This window comes from Erpetoichthys calabaricus, chromosome 3 (genome assembly GCF_900747795.2).
Source record: "Erpetoichthys calabaricus chromosome 3, fErpCal1.3, whole genome shotgun sequence".
NCBI lineage: Eukaryota > Metazoa > Chordata > Cladistia > Polypteriformes > Polypteridae > Erpetoichthys > Erpetoichthys calabaricus.
The window spans coordinates 304,702,150-304,720,295 of NC_041396.2; positions in this window are offsets into that span (position 1 = coordinate 304,702,150).

Here is an 18,146-nt window from a genome sequence, read left to right on the forward strand (position 1 = left end):
TCGAGGAGGGCGAAGACTCCAACACGAGTGTGTGGGATAAGCAACTCAACGTTGAAAAGGCAAGTCAGCCATGACAACCCAGCAATGTCCAGAGACCCCCTGGGGGGGGTCTGATCCACCCCTCCGACTGCAAGAGATCCATGGGAAAATAAAACAAAACTCAATGCCACCAACAACATTTAGTTCGACAGCACGTTGTCATGAAAAACGTGAAAGAAAGAGTTAACGAGAAAAGAAGAACAAATGAAATTAGGTATGAAAATAGGAATAACTTAGACGCTGTCAGCAATGCTTACATTTATAAACGGCTTTCCTCCTACGCCTTTCTTCCGTATATCATCCTCTCCAGCCCGGCGCTTCCTCTCTCGATTGCATTTTCGTAAAGCCGATACCTTTGATTTTGTCGTTTCAAGGTGACACCCCCCCCACCCCACTATAAAAACACCACTCATATTCTTGCAGATACGTCTCGTTGTGGAAGCCGACTCTCAGCGTTCCCCCTATGCCTTTCCTCAGCTTTTCCTGCTTCCTCTCTCGTTTATGTTTTCGTGAAGCCGGCTACTCAGAGTCTGTCATTTCATGACGCCTTACTCTGCTCCTGTCACCTTCTGTGGGCCCCCATTACCCGAGGACTTGTGGGACCCTATCCCGCGTTTGAAGATCACTCTCTGGTGTGTAGTGACCCGGCGTCACTTGCCATGTTATTTGCTCTGTTGTCGTTGAGAAGCCCCATTTGAACTCTTTAAAAAGAACTTTGCACCCCTAAAGTATCGTGTCATCATCACTACCACTGAGCCATCACGGCCAAACTGACCAATCAGATTGCTTAGAGTGACGTTTTATCATACAGTAGATAGATCTGATTACAGGTATGTGAACACACCCCCCTCCGAATGATGGAGTTCAGGTGCTTCCAATCAGCACACAGCCATGCCATCTGGATTGACCAACGGAAGAACCTGGGGACTTTAAGTGTGCCCCTGTCATAGGATGCCCCTTTTGCCACAAGTCAGTATGTTAAAGTTCTGCCCTTGCCAACTGTAAGCGCTGTGACTGTGAAGTGGAAACGTCGAGGAGCAACAACATCCCAGCCATGAAGTGAGTGGTGGACCACCCAAACTCACAGAGTGGGGCCGGCCACATCGAAATGGCCAGCCCTCTGTGGCATCACTCACAACAGACCACCAAACTGCCCCTGGAAGCAAACAACATCAGCACAAGAACTGTGGGAACAAGGAGTGACGAGTCACCCGTCACCATCTGATGGACCAGTCTGGGTTTGGGGGTACCTTCTGGACTGTAAAGTCTGGTGGAGGGGGGTTACCTCGGTCCCAGTGAAGGGTCCTGTTGATTTTAGACACATTTTAGACAACTGTGTGTACTCAGCTTTTGAAGACCGCCTTCTATTCCAGCATGTGGTCCATAAAGACAAGGAGGAACTCGAGTGGCCTGCGCAGAGCCCTCACCTCAACCCTTTGGAATGTCGATGGTGAGTCAGACCTCCTCGTCCAACATCAGGACCACCTCACCTCACAAAGGCACTTTTGGCTGAACGGACACAAACGCCCACCGATCCACTCTAATACCTTGCAGAAAGAGGAGGGGCCAACGCCATGTTAATACTCATTGGCTTTGGAATGCTCTGCCCACCAAGCTGACATAGGTGTGACGGTCGGGCGTCATAGAGAGTGGCATACACGCGAGGGTATGTGTAAACAGTAACTGATTTCACGTGTTTAGTAGGCTGATGACGCAGTTTAACGTTAACAGCGCCGCGCTTCAGCGCACACACGGCAGGTGTCGCCGCACCCCCAGATTGACCCCTGGGCAGTCACTAGGAGGTCCGTCACCTCATGATCTTCAAGTGAAGCACTGGTGGCTGAATGGGGACACCAAAAGATGGCTGAAGCAGCTTGGAAAAAAGGCCACCTGCTTGGATTGTGAGGCATGAGTGGTACAATGGACACCTGGAGGATTATGACGATTATTATGATTATCATTATTATGATGAAGATGATGATCATTACTATGAGAGATGATGATTATTATTATGATTAATATTATTATGATTATGATGATGATGATTATCATTATGATTAATATTATTATAATTATTCTTATGATTATGATGAATATTATTATAATAATGATTATTATTATGAATAATATGATGAAGATGATGATTATTATGATGAAGATAATTATTATTATTATTATTATGAGGATGATGATGATTATTATTATGATTGATATTATGATTATTATGATGATAATGATGATGATTATTATCATTATGATTAATATTATTAATATTATTATGATGATGATGATGATGATTATCATTATGATTAATATTATTATAATTATTCTTATGATTATGATGATGATGATTATTATTATAATTATGATTATCATTATGAATATTATGATAAAGATGATAATTATTATGATGAAGATGATGATTATTATTATTATGATTATTATTATGATGATTATTATTATTATTATTATTATTATTATGATTATCATTATTAATATTCTGTGGTGGGTTGGCACCCTGCCCAGGATTGGTTCCTGCCTTGTGCCCTGTGTTGGTTGGGATTGGCTCCAGCGGATCCCCGTGACCCTGTGTTCAGATTCAGCGGGTTGGACAATGGATGGATGGATTATTAATATTATGATGAAGATGATGATTATTATGATGAAGATGATTATTATTATTATTACTATTATTATGAGGAGAATGATGATGATGATGATGATTACTATTATGATTCATATTATTATGATTATTATTATTATGATGATCCATCCATCCATTTTCCAACCTGCTGAATCTGAACACAGGGTCATGGGGGTCTGCCGGAGCCAATCCCAGCCAACACAGGGCACAAGGCAGGAAACAAACCCGGACAGGGTGCCAACCCACCGCAGGACACACACAAACACACCCACACACCAAACACACACACTAGAGCCAATTTAGAATCGCCGATGCACCTAACCTGCATGTCTTTGGACTGCGGGAGGAAACCCACGCAGACACGGGGAGAACATGCAAACTCCACGCAGGGAGGACCCGAGAAGCGAACCCAGGTCTCCTAACTGCGAGGCAGCAGCACTACCACTGTGCCACCGTGCCGCCATGATGATGATGATGATGACTATTATTATTATTATTATTATTATTATTATTATCCTCCATCCCTTTTCCAAACCTGTGTCGTCACATTAAGGGTAAGGGTAAAAGCCCATCAGCACTGGTGACACTCCAATGTGCACACAAATGAAGTCATCACATAACCGAAACTGCCCTTCTTTGGGATGTGGGGAAACATGGAAGAACCTGGAGAGAAGCCCCCCACACACACACACACTGAGAGACTCCACAAGGACCTGGGTGTGAGCCTGCAGTGCTAAGTCCGCTCCTCTGCTCGATCCACAAGAAAGCACAACCTCACAAACTCAGACCCACTTACTCCAAATCAGAGTCATGGAGGTAGCAGAGCGTTTCAGAGCAGCCAGGGGATCAAGGTGGACCTTCAAACCTTCACAAGGTCTGCTGACGCGAGACTAATGCAGAGTGTCTGACCCACCGAACTCCACGGCTTTGAGAGCAGCACCGGAAACCCCTGGAGGAAAAAGACCCCACAGACACAGAGAGAGGTCATTGCAGACTCGACATGGATAGCAATCTGAGTCCAGGACACCGTATTCGTGGGGCTGTGACGCTGACCGCTATGCCACCGTGCCGCTCACAATCTTCTTATTGTGCCAGTGTGGTACAGTGATTAGCATTCTTTGGTTCAAATCTCACTCCCCGTCACAGTCTGCATCCATAAAGATGTTTGTGTTTGGAGGGTCCAGGTGGGCTCTGTGACTGACTGGTGCCCCATCCAGGGTTGGCTCCTGCCTTGTGCCCCATGATGTCCAGGTAGGCGCTGACATTCTCGTGACTCTGATCTTAGCAGTGAGACCCATACGTCCATTTCCCCAGTCACGGTTTGCCAACTCATATTCTAGGACCCCCCAGGGCCTATAATCCTCCAAGCAGACCCTGGTTCTTCCCTGGAGTCTCCACCCAGCTGCTCGTGCCCAAAAAGCCTCCACTAGGAGGCCTCCGTATCTGATGCCCGACCCACCTCAGCTGGCCTCTCTCGATGTGGAGAGTCTGTGGCTCTCCTACAGGGCTCTCCTGGATGTTGGCGTATCTCATGGGGTCTCTAAGTGAGGGCCCAGCCACCCTGTAGGGAAAGCTCATTTTGGCCATTTGTACCCACGATCTCATTCTTTCAGTCCTCACCCAAAGCTCATGGGCATAAGTGAGGGTAGGGGTGCAGATCGACTGGTAAATCAAGGGCTTTGCCTTCTAACTCAGCTCCTTCATCACCAGTGCATAGTGATATGGCGACCACAGAACTGCACTTGCCACCCCAATCCGTCTGTCGATCTCACCATCCCTTTGCCCCTCACTCGTGAACAAGACCCCGAGGTACTTAAACTCACCTCCCACTCGGAGAGGACAGCCCACCTTTCTCCTACTGAGGACCATGGCCTCAGATTTGGAGGTGCTGCTCCTCACCCCTTCCGCGTCACACTCGGTTGTAAACCGTCCCAACCCCATGACGCCAACCGGACCACATCATCATCATCATCATCATCATCATCATCATCATCAAAAAGCAGCAACGAGATTCTAAAGCCATTGACTTGGACTCCCTCTGTGCCTTGATATCCTGTCCATGAAAATCACAAATAGGACAAGAGACAAAGCACAGCCCCGGTGGCCCCCCTTCACCCACTGGAAACGGTGCTGATGTTTGTCCGAGTACACAGACTCGGCACTCACTGTGATTATACAGGGACCCTGCACTCTCCCAGAACCCCTCACAGAATCCCTCGAGGAACTCATACGGCTTCTCTATCTATCTATCTATCTATCTATCTATCTATCTATCTATCTATCTATCTATCTATCTATCTATCTATCTATCTATCTATCTATCTATCTATCTATCTATCTATCTATCTAAGTCCACACAAGACATGTAGACCGATTGGGTGGACTCCCATGCCCCCTCCAGGATCCTCATGAGGGTCAGCAGCCACACCACCTGCACTTCAGTAGAGCACATCCACCTGAAGCTAAGCAGGTTCAGGCCTGGCCAGCACTTGGATGGAACCATCTAAGCAAAGCTTGGGTTGCTGCTAGAAGAGGTGGTGGTGATGCCAGCGGGGTTGGGGTGCCTACCATGTGGTCTGAATGTGGATTCTAATGCCCCCAGTGCAGTAATGGGGACCCTGTGCTGTAAACATGGTGCCATCCTTCAGGTGAGGTCCTGACTCTCTGTGGTCACTAAAGTGGAGGGTGTATCCCAAGGCCCACCACAGCCTAAACATGCTGGCCCCCTTATCATCCCCCTGTCTCTGATTGGCTAACTGTCTCTCTCACCCCTTCACCTCCTGGCCCCCTAATCATCCCCCATCTCTGATTGGCTAACTGTCTCTCTCACCCCTTCACCTCCTAATAGCTCATGTGTGGCGAGAGGACTGGCACTAAAATGGCTGCCGTCACATCATCCAGGTGGGTGCCGCACATTAGTGGTGGTTGAAGTGGCTCTCCACTCACTAATGTGCTTCGAGTACTGAGAAAGGCGCTATATAAACGTAAAGAATTCATTTTATGATTATTAAAGAGCCGGGCCATCATTCCACTGCCTGGACGGAATCTACACAGCTCCTCCAGGATCTGAGATTCCACGGCTGGCTGGGGTCTCCTTTCCAGTACCCTGACGTAAGAGTTCTCAGGGAGGCGTGTGAGGAGTGTGATCCCCCCATTAGTTGGACTCTGGGGACCACCATCCCCGTCTTCCAACAACCCCTCATCATTGAAAAGGCACGTCAGCCATGACAACCCAACAATGTCCAGAGGCCTCAGCATTTCTGTCTCATCCACCCCTCAGTGAGCTCCCTCAGGGAAACGGGCATCAGCCTGTGGCTCCGCCTCCTCCACAGAGGGTGTGTCCATCGGGTTCAGAAGCCCCTCAAAGCGTTCCTTCCACCGCCAGACATCGTCCTCAGTCCTGGTGGGCACTCCTCCTCCCTTGTTGTGCAGCTCAGAGCTGCCCGATGGTCTGTCAGACCCTCTAATAAACGCATAGTACTTAAGAAATTTGAGCCAATCGATAGTCTTGAGTTGAATCTTTTATGGTTTGAGTTCTACCAAGGAAGTCGTATTTGGCCTTCATTCGTTTATTTATTGTAACACCCTTATATTTTTAAGCCCAGGTTGACATATTGAGCCAGCAATCAGGAGGAAGGCTCGGCCCTCCAAAAGCGATTGGCAGCCCAAATCGTTCTATCAGGGGGCTAAAGGGGCCGTCCAGTATGTAACACCTGTCACCGTGGATCCTCTTCCCAAGGCTCTCAATGCCACATTCTAACATGGCGGGTGTCAGCCGCCTGCCTGGCACTCTCATGTCTGACGACGTCCACTCTGGTGTTCTTGCTCGTTCGAGTTGGGGTGGGCCTCGCCTTTGTCAGCTGGTTAATGTTTTTCCTTGCTGACCGTTGGACGGCTGACCGCTGTTGTCCTATTTGGCTTCTGGCCAGAATCTTAGTAACGAGCAGAGCCTCCCCGGCCACGTGGAGAAGCGTCTGTTTACAAACTAGCGGCACAAAGGAGCCAGACTTTGAACAGCCAGCCAAGGGCTCACCCTTCTAGAGTGGGCGTCCTGGCACGTGCCCAGGTGCCGTTAATCTTTGATGGAGGGTGGGCTGCCGAGCAGAGCACTCACGCTGATGACAGAGCACTTTTGCTGAGCGATTGTGCTGACCCCGCGGGGTGGCACTCCTGTCTGCCAGCACCAGCACGACTGTCTGGGGCAGGGGGGCACAAGGCTGCGTTCACCATCCAGAGTAAGGCCCTGATGGATCTTTACATTCTTAACAGACTGGAGTCTGGTGTTATTGCAACCCCAAATTCTGTTCCAAAGCTCCTGAACTCACCTTATTTTTTATTACTAACATCTACAGCACTTTACTAGAATGTGGTCTCTCCCTGTACTCCTCCACATGCCACTCTCAGGGCCTGCCTGCCAGTGCCCGTGGGCGTCTGACTGCCAGTGGCTTCAGGGTTTCCTGACAATAAAATTAATTATGTGCCAGTCACTGTAGGCACGACGCAAAACAGCTGAAGAAATGATGTCTGTCCTGGACCCCTCAACCCATACAGTACCTTCTGAACATCAGGGCACCCCAAGATACAACAGGGTATTCAGTGCCCTTTAAACAACAGGGGGGTCCCAGACTCCTTAGCCAATATGGTGTTCTCTGAACACCAGAGGGTCCAAAGGCTCCACAGTGCTTACAGTGCCCTCTAAACACCAAGGGGGTCCCAGACTCCTTAGCCCATATGATGTTCTCTGAACACCAGAGGGTCCAAAGTCTCCATAGTGCTTACAGTGATCTTTGAACACCTGGGGACCCCCAGACCCCTCAGTCTACACAATCGCTTATGAATATTGGGGGACACAAAATACCACAGCCCATTCAGTGCCCTCTGAATGCCAGGTGGACCCAGAGGCTCCATAGTGAACACCTGGGAGTCCCAAATCACTAAGCGCATGCAGTACCCTCTGAACATCCAAGGGCCCCAAGATACAGCAGCACATGAGGTTCCCCCTGAAGTTCATACATTAAACTCTGAAAATTGGTGACACCAGAAGCCCTGCAGTTCATACAGTGTCCTCCGAACACCAGGGGGTCCACAAACCCATCAGCCTATGCAGTATCTCCTGAACACCAGAAGGTCCCTGAGATACCACAACACATACAGGGCCTTCTGAACACTATGGGGGTTCAAAATACCACAGCACTCCAGACCCATCAGCCCACCCAGTACTGTATGGACATCAGTGGGACCCCAAATACTACAGTAGTGTACCCTGAACACCAGAGGGGGAATCCAGAGCTCACAGCTCATACATTATCTTCTATGCACCATACATAGCCTTCTGAACATCAGGGTGGTCTCACCTTTTGGGGACCCTGATACCACTTCACACACAAAAAGTGCCTCAAGCAGGCCTGGCTTTCGGGAAGGGGATGGTTGGAGGGGCCAATAAGCCAAGTTAAGCCCCTCCAAATATCATACTGAGTGCTGATGTCAAGTATGATATTGCTTTTTGTATTTTGGAGACTTAAAGAAACCATGCCCCCTCTAGTATTTCAGATGACCACCAGACCTTGCACAGCATTTAGGAGGGCCCTGAGATACCACAACAGCCCACTCACAGTACCGTCTGCACATCTGGGGTCCCCCAAGCCGCTCTGTCCACACAGTAATATCTGAGCCACATACAGTGCCCCCTGGACTGGAGCCCCTCAGGACCACTCCAAGCGCAAACATGACACACGTCCTTGAATAAGAGCCAGCGCGTGACAGAGGGCACAACTTCAATCAGCTGTGAACACCGAGGTCGTCACCCTTCCCAGCAGCTGGGACAACTGCTTCTGTTTTTTTATTGTTTTTTATTTTTGATAAAATAAAAGTAAAGTATTGAAAGCCCCCCAGAGCCGCCAGGATTGGAATAAGCAGGTTTGAGGGTTGCGTTGCGTCTTGAATATGACATTTTTTCCCATCTATGATAATCTAAGAGAGTTTTGCCTTCAGTGATGCATACATTTGTGTGGCACCTTATTGAAGCCCCCCTTATGCTGCGATGTTCTTCATTTAGATATTGAGAATCCCCCCGATGACCGCTGGAACCGGGATAAAAAGGTATGAGGGCTGCGTTGCATCATCTATGATTATCTAAAGGTGTTTTGCCTTCAGTGATGCATACACTTGAGTGGTGCGTTGTTGAAGCCCCCCTAGGCTGTGATATTCTTCACTTAGGTATTGAGGATCCCCCCGGTGACCCTTTTGTCTCATTCAGGGCTGGTCCCGTCCTGGCGCCTGATGCTTCACTAAAGAAACTGTGCCATGTTGTACCAAGCAGTGGAATCTCGTTTGTAACGCTACTCTCTTCTCATGAAAGGCGCTATATAAAAGAAAAGTCCTGAGCAGGAGTTGTTATGGGGACAATCCTGGTGGGCTCAGAACATTAAAACATATACTGGTCGGAAAAAGCCTGTAAAAAAAGATGGAAACCCGGGGGGCCTACAGCTCATACAGCATCCTCTGAACACCAGGGGGTCCGCAGACTCATCAGCCAATGCAGTTCCTCCTGAAGGGTCCTGAGAAAGCACAGCACATAGAGTGCCTTCTGAACATTTGGGGGCTCAAAATACCACAGCACTCCAGACCCATCAGCCCACCCAGTACTGTTTGGACATCATTGGGACCTCAGAAACCACACCAGTGTGCTGTGAGAACTAGAGAGGCCTGCAGACCTCCCATCCCATACATTATCATCTGCAGACCAGAGGTTCCCCAAGCTCCAAAGTCCATAGCCTTCTGAACATCAGGGTGGTCCCAAAAAAACAAACCCCATACGGTGCCCTCTGAACACCAGGTGAACCTCAGGCCCCACAGCCCATTAAGTGTCCTCTGAACACCAGGGGAGCTTGGAGGATCTACAGGGCACACAATGACCTCTGAACACCCAGGGGGCTCAGATCTCTCAGACCATGCAGTACCCTTAGAACATCAGGGGAGCTGGAAGTCCTGCAGGGCATACAGTATCCTCCAGACACCAGAGGGTTCTGGGACCCATCTGCCCACGAAGTACCCTCAGAACATCAGGGGAGATAGAAATCCTGGAGTGCATACTGTGTCCTCTGGACACCAGGGGGATTCTGAGATCCATCAGCCCATACAGTACCTCCTGAGCTTTAGGGGCCCCCAATACCCCACCACATATAGGAAGTCCCTCAGGCAGGCCTGGCTTCTTTGTGGTGGGCAATAAGTCAAGCTAAGCCCCTTCAACTATCATATTGAGTAATGCTGCCAAGTATGCTATTGCTTGTTGCATTTTGGGGACTTAATGAAACCATGCCCACTGTAGTATCTCGGATTACAGGGTATACAATGACCTCTGTACACCCGGGGGGCTCAGATCTCTCAGACCATGCAGTACCCTCAGAATATCAGGGGAGCTGGAAGTCCTGCAAGGCATACAATATCCTCCAGACACCAGGGGGTCCTGGACCCATCATCCCATGCAGTACCACCTGAACATTAGGTGGAGGCCCCCAATACCCCCCCCCCCACACACATATAGGGAGTCTCTTAGGGAGGCCTGGCTTCAGGGAGGGGGGCAATAAGCCAAGCTAACCCCCCCCCCCCAAATATCATATTGAGCAATGTTGTCAGTGTTGTGGACTTTATGAAACCCTGCCCCCTCTAGTATTTCAGATGACCACCCCCCCCTCACCTTGTTGACCCCATCTGTGCTAACCCTAACCCTAACCCTAACTTTGCACAGCACTCAGGAGGGCCCTGAGATACCAGAACAGCCCACTCACTGTAGCGTCTCACTTCTGGGGTCCCCCGAGCCGTTCTGTCCACACTGTAACTTCTGAACCCCATACAGCCCCCTCCCCTTGGACACCGGTGTCCCTCAGGACCACTCCAAGCGCAAACATGTCCTTGAATAAGAGCCAGCACATGACAGAGGGCACAACTTCAAACAGCTGTGAACACCGAGGTCGTCACCCTTCCCAGCGGCTGGGACAACTGCTTGTGTTTTTTATTATTCTTGTCACTCCGGTAAATAAAAGTAGTGAAAGCCCCCCAGTGCCGCCGGGATTGGAATAAGCAGGTATGAGGGCTGTGTTGCATCATCTACCATAATCTAAAGGTGTTTTGCCTTCAGTGAGGCATACACTTGAGTGATGCATTGTGGAAGCCCCCCTATGCTGCAATATTCTTCATTTAGGTATTAAGAATCCCCCCCCCCCCCCGATGACCCTTTTGTCTCATTCAGGGCTGGTCTTGTCCTAGCGCCTGATACTTCACTCAGTTTGGTCGAATATAAGAAACTGTGTCATGTTGTACCAAGGAGCCGAATCTTGTTTGTAGCGTTACTCACTTTGCATGAAAGGCGCTACATAAAAGAAAAGTCCTGAGCAGGAGTTGTTGTGGGGTCAATCATGGTGGGCTCAAAACATTAAAAACATACACTGGTCAGAAAAAGCCTGTAAAGAAGATGGCCACGCAGGTGGTGTGGCTGTTTATCCAGTCATTCTGTGTGTCGTGAATTTGGGGGCTTCCTGAGCACAGCAAGTCCCAGTAATGACTCAAAACGCCCACTAGAGGGGGAAAACCATCAAACCCTGGCTGGTAATGAGAGGGCAAACATAGAATCTTCATTAAATAAATATAATTATTACACAAAATATGTCCTGTAGCACAAGGAAGCTCTGAAGAGCACAAAAGGAACAAGGAGTTGTCTTAAAGGGCAACGTGTGATACAAAGAATATTAAAAAAAACAGAGCAAAGGGGTCAAAAATCCAAAACTCTGTAACATCACCAAGTTAAACAGAAATCCAAGAAAACTCACCGAACGTCAGTGCATTTAATGAACCGCAAGGGACTCTGTGGCTTTCCTCAGCCTTTACAGGCCAGGGGCCGTCCCTTGACAGTGATGGGCAGCTGGCCCCGCCTCTTTCAGGACCTCCCTCAAAACACATCACCCATACATCGACATTCAGAAACTAAATGATCAGTAATATGAATATAAAAAATGAACAAAACAATGGGGGGGGGCAATCTTCAAAGGTGGGAGGGACACTAAAGCCTACTGCCTTTTTCATTTAAGAAATAAAATGAAGAATTACACACAATTTTACTTTTTTAAGGTTCCTGTAGACCTCCACATGGAATCTTAATAACAAGGAGATCACAAAGGCCAGCAGTGGGTGACCTTGGGGTGATCAGCGCTGGCAGGAGGACCTTTAAGTCTGACCAGCTACAAGAATTCTAATTCTGTTTATTACTGATGGCCACCATTGCCACTGGAGCAGGAGGAAGGACGAAGCAGCGTCTGAGAGAGGGGATGGCACCTTGGGAGCTGTGGTGACCAACCTTGGGTACCTTGGGAGTTGTGGTGACCAACAGAGCTGGCAGATCAGGGGGATGAGGCAGGCCATGCCATGTCATGTGTCCTGACACGTAAATCAACAGGTGAGGGGCCGTGGGCGCACGTATGTTTCAGCCGCTCCTTCCTCTTAACAATAATTTTTCTTATAAATCGTGTTAACCTTGCACTTATTGCACATCTTTGATGGTCTTTTATTGTACGTATAGCTCATGGATGCAATTGACTCAAATACCATCACAGACAAAGGCACTTCAGGGTGGGCCACTGCAGCCTGGACATGAGGTGACATTAAAATGGGCTGCCACAGACCAGTGACAGTCAGTCATGCTGGACCCAGTCTAGAGGACAGATGGCACCCATTCTGCTGGTGTTTTGAGAGGTGCGGTGTGCGTGTGTGTCTGTGTGTGTGTGTGTGTGTAGTTATTCAGGTTCAGTGACAACTTGAAAATAAACTCGACTGTCTGTGCCAGTGGTCTCCAGTCCTTGTCCAGTGCAGTCCCATGGCTGCTGGTTTTTATTCCAACCAGCTTCCCAGTTAGTCAGTTGATTTGACTTTGACTGATCTCCTTGCTTAATAAGCACTTGTTTATTTATTCTGTGCTAGCAGAGGTACCTGGTGTGGCGTCACTAAATAAACCCCCCAGGGGACCCCAAAACTTCATTGACTATACCCACTGTGGGGAGCAACTTTGCTGTGGCAAATCTTAAAGATGACTTTAGTGCCTTTAATATCTATCTATCTATCTATCTATCTATCTATCTATCTATCTATCTATCTATCTATCTATCTATCTATCTATCTATCTATCTATTATATAGTGCCTTTCATATCTATCTATCTATCTGTTATATAGTGCCTTTAATATTGATCTATCTATCTGTTATATAGTGCCTTTCATATCTATCTATCTATCTATCTATCTGTTATATAGTGCCTTTCATATCTATCTATCTATCTATCTGTTATATAGTGCCTTTCATATCTATCTATCTATCAGTTATATAGTGCCTTTCATATCTATCTATCTATCAGTTATATAGTGCCTTTCATATCTATCTATCTATCTATCTATCTATCTATCTATCTATCTATCTATCTATCTATCTATCTGTTATATAGTGCCTTTAATATTGATCTATCTATCTGTTATATAGTGCCTTTCATATCTATCTATCTATCTATCTATCTATCTATCTATCTATCTGTTATATAGTGCCTTTCATATCTATCTATCTATCTATCAGTTATATAGTGCCTTTCATATCTATCTATCTGTTATATAGTGCCTTTCATATCTATCTATCTGTTATATAGTGCCTTTAATATTGATCTATCTATCTGTTATATAGTGCCTTTCATATCTATCTATCTATCTATCTATCTATCTATCTATCTATCTATCTATCTATCTATCTATCTATCAGTTATATAGTGCCTTTCATATCTATCTATCTATCTATCTATCTATCTATCTATCTATCTATCTATCTATCTATCTATCTATCTATCTATCTATCTATCTACTATGTAGTGCCTTTCTTATTTCTCTCTCTCTTCTGATGAAATTCAGAAGTATTTGTTTTTTCTGCTGTAGTAAATTTTTCCAAATCAATATGCGGACAACAATACAAATTTCCATACCAGATCAGCCGAGCCCCGGGTTAACAACGACCGCCACCAGTACTGTTAGCCAACAGGGTGCTGACGGAAATTGGGCTACTGTTGGCCGAAGAAGAAGAGGGGGAGACGTGTCCGGAGGCAGGAGGAGAGGAGGAAGGTAAAGAGAGTGGAACTGAGGGTAGGAACTTTGAATGTTAGCAGATATGATGGAGAGAAGGAAGGTTGATATATTGTGCGTGAAGAGACTAAATGGAAGGGGAGTAAGGCCAGGTGGATCGGAGGGGGATTCAAATTGTTCTATCATGGTGTGGATAGGAGGAGAAATGGAGTAGGAGTTATTGTGAAGGAACAGCATGTCAAGAGTGTTTGGAGGTGAAAAGAGTGTCAGACAGAGTGATGATTATGAAGCTGGAAATTGGAGGTGTGATGATGAATGTTGTTAGCACATATGCACCGCAAGTTGGGTGTGCAATGGATGAGAAAGAAGATTCTTGGAGTGAGTTGGATGAAGTGATGAACAGTGTACCCAAGGGACAGAAAGTGGTGATTGGAGCGGATTTCAATGGACATCTTGGTGAAGGGAACAGAGGAGACGAGGAGGTGATGGGTAGGTATGGTGTCAAGGAGAGGAATGAAGAAGGTCAGAGGATAGTGGATTTTTCCAAAAGGATGGACATGGCTGTGGTGAATACGTATTTTAAGAAGAGGGAGGAACATAGGGTGACGTATAAAAGTGGAGGAAGATGCACACAGGTAGATGACATCCTATGCAGAAGAGTCAATCTGAAGGAGATTGAGGACTGCAAAGTGGTGGCAGGGGAAAGTGTAGTTAAGCAGCATAGGATGGTGGTCTGTAGGATGACGTTGGAGATCAAGAAGAGGAAGAGAATGAGGGCAGAGCCAAGGATTAAATGGTGGAAGTTGAAAAAGGAAGACTGTAAGGTTGAGTTTAGGGAGGAGGTGAGACAGGCACTGGGTGGCAGTGAAGAGTCACCAGACAGTTGGGAAACTACAGCAGATGTAGTAAGGGTGACAGCAAGAAGGGTGCTTGGCGTGACATCTGGAAGGAGGAAAAGGAAACCTGGTGGTGGAATGAAGAAATACAGGAGAGTATACAGAGGAAGAGGATGGCAAAGAAGAACTGGAATAGTCAGAGAGATGCAGAAAGTAGACAAGAGTACAAGAAGATAAGGCGCAAGGTGAAGAGAGAGGTGGCGAAGGCTAAAGAAAGGGCGTATGATGAGTTGTATGAGAGGTTGGACACTAAAGATGGAGAAAAGGACCAGTGGGCTACAGAGGGACTGAGCTGGGAAAGATGAGCAACAGGTTAGGGTGATAAAGGATAAAGATGGAACCATACTCACAAGTGAGGAGGGTGTGATGAGAAGATGGAAAGAGCACTTAGAGAGGCTGATTAATGAAGAGAACGAGAGAGAGAAGAGGTTGGATGATGTGGAGATAGTGAATCAGGAAGTGCAACGGATTAGCAGGGAGGAAGTAAGGACAGCGATGAAGAGGATGAAGAATGGAAAGGCCGTTGGTCCAGATGACATACCTATGGAGGTGTTTAGGAGAGATGGCAGTGGAGTTTTTAACTAGATTGTTTAATGGAATCTTGGAAAGTGAGAGGATGCCTGAAGAGTGGAGAAGAAGTGTACTGGTGCTGATATTTAAGAATAAGGGGGATGTGCAGGACTGTAGTAACTACAGGGGGATAGATAGATAGATAGATAGATAGATAGATAGATAGATAGATAGATAGATAGATAGATAGATAGATAGATAGATAGATAGATAGATAGATAGATAGATAGATAGATACTTTATTAATCCCAATGGTGATGAGCCACAGCATGAAGTTATGGGAAAGAGTAGTGGAAGCTCAGATGAGAAGTGAGGTGATGATTAGTGAGCAGCAGGATGGTTTCATGCCAAGAAAGAGCACCACAGATGTGATGTCTGCTCTGAGGGTGTTGATGGAGAAGTTTAGAGAAGACCAGAAGGAGTTGCATTGCGTCTTTGTGGACCTGAAGAAAGCATCTGACAGGGTGACTGAGAGGAGCTGTGGTATTGGATGAGGACATCGGGAGTGGCAGAGACATATGTGAGAGTTGTACAGGATATGTACGAGGGAAGTGTGACTGTGGTGAGGTCTGCGGTAGAAGTGACGGAGGTGGGATTACATCAGGGATCGGCTCTGAGCCCTTTCTTACTTGCAATGGTGATGGACAGGTGGACAGACGAGATTAGACAGTGGACTGTGATGTTTGCTGATGACATTGTGATCTGTAGAGAGAGTAGGGAGCAGGGTGAGGAGACCCTGGAGAGGTGGAGATATGAGAGGAGAGGAATGAAGGTCAGTAGGACCACCAAGACAGAATACATGTGTGTGAATGAGAGGGAGGTCAGTGGAATGGTGAGGATGAGGGAGTAGAGTTGGCGAAGGTGGATGAGTTTAAATACTTGGGATCAACAGTACAGAGGAATGGGGATTGTGGAAGAGAAGTGAAGAAGAGAGTGCAGGCAGGGTGGAGCGGGTGTCAGGAGTGATCTGTGACAGATGGGTATCAGCAAGAGTGAAAGGGAAGGTCTACAGGACGGTAGTGAGACCAGCTATGTTATATGGGCTGGAGACGGTGGCACAGGAGACAGAGCTGGAGGTGGCGGAGTTAAGGCTCGTTTATACTACACGCTCAGAACGCATACGCACACACATCACGGCTGCCACGCGTTTGCAGCGTTCATTTGACGCATCCTCTGAGCAGGTCCTCAGAAATTAACGTGACGTGTGCGTGAGTTGCAGTACCAGCAAAAAGTCGGGGTGTGCAGTGTGATAAAAGTCGGGGGGCGTGACGTCAGAGTCTCCATTTACTATCTACATGTGACAGAAAGCTGCTTTCCAGATCTTATAAGATTGATGTGCACCCTTCGATGTTTGATGTGGTGAAGCAAAATGCCGACATACAGATGCATTCGTCATTCTTTTATATTCAAGCGTCACATATTCCCAATCGTAATGACACGACACATTTGAAAAGTCACACGTACCGTCTTTTGTGCCGTCTTTTTTTTTTTTTTGCAACTTCACAACAGCAACATAATGTACAGCCATAGAGAAAAAAAAAGTTAATGACACGGTGAAAAGGTGTATTTTGTGATTAAAGTGAAAATTTTGGCTTTAATCTCGAAATGTCCACTTTAACCTCGTAGTTTACTTTATCATTAAAGCACAATGTCGTAAACGTCATCCCAGTTTTTAATCGAGGGACTCTGCTCTGTTGGGTCCTTAACCTGCAATTGCTAAGCGCTTTGAGTAGTGAGAAAAGCGCTATAGAAATGCAAAGAATTATAATTATTAATCGCTACGAGCTTCTGGGCTTTCCTCCTGACCTGACAGTAGCGGCAAACAGCAATAGATCACCACACCGAACTCGTCACATTTCTGATATTCCAACTCTCTGCACATTTAGATTCCTTAGATCTACAGTGCATCTGGAAAGTATTCACAGCGCATCACTTTTTCCACATTTTGTTATGTCACAGCCTTATTCCAAAATGGATTAAATTCATTTTTTTCCTCAGAATTCTACACACAACACCCCATAATGACAACATGAAAAAAGTTTACTTGAGGTTTTTGCAAATTTATTAAAAATAAAAAAACTGAGAAATCCCATGTCCATAAGTATTCACAGCCTTTGCTCAATACTTTGTCGATGCTCCTTTTGCAGCAATTCCAGCCTCAAGTCTGTTTGAATATGATGCCACAAGCTTGGCACACCTATCCTTGGCCAGTTTCGCCCATTCCTCTTTGCAGCACCTCTCAAGCTCCATCAGGTTGGATGGGAAGCATCGGTGCACAGCCATTTTAAGATCTCTCCAGAGATGTTCAATCAGATTCAAGTCTGGGCTCTGGCTGGGCCACTCAAGGACATTCACAGAGTTGTCCTGAAGCCACTCCTTTGATATCTTGGCTGTGTGCTTAGGGTCGTTGTCCTGCTGAAAAATGAACTGTCGCCCCAGTCTGAGGTCAAGAGCGCTCTGGAGCAGGTTTTCATCCAGGATGTCTCTGTACATTGCTGCAGTCATCTTTCCCTTTATCCTGACTAGTCTCCCAGTCCCTGCCGCTGAAAAACATCCCCACAGCATGATGCTGCCACCACCATGCTTCACTGTAGGGATGATATTGGCCTGGTGATGAGCGGTGCCTGGTTTCCTCCAAACGTGACACCTGGCATTCACACCAAAGAGTTCAATCTTTGTCTCATCAGACCAGAGAATGTTCCTTCTCATGGTCTGAGAGTCCTTCAGGTGCTTTTTGGAAAACTCCAGGCAGGCTGCCATGTGCCTTTTACTAAGGAGTGGCTTCCGTCTGGCCACTCTACCATACAGGCCTGATTGGTGGATTGCTGGAGAGATGGTTGTCCTTCTGGAAGGTTCTCCTCTCTCCACAGAGGACCTCTGGAGCTCTGACAGA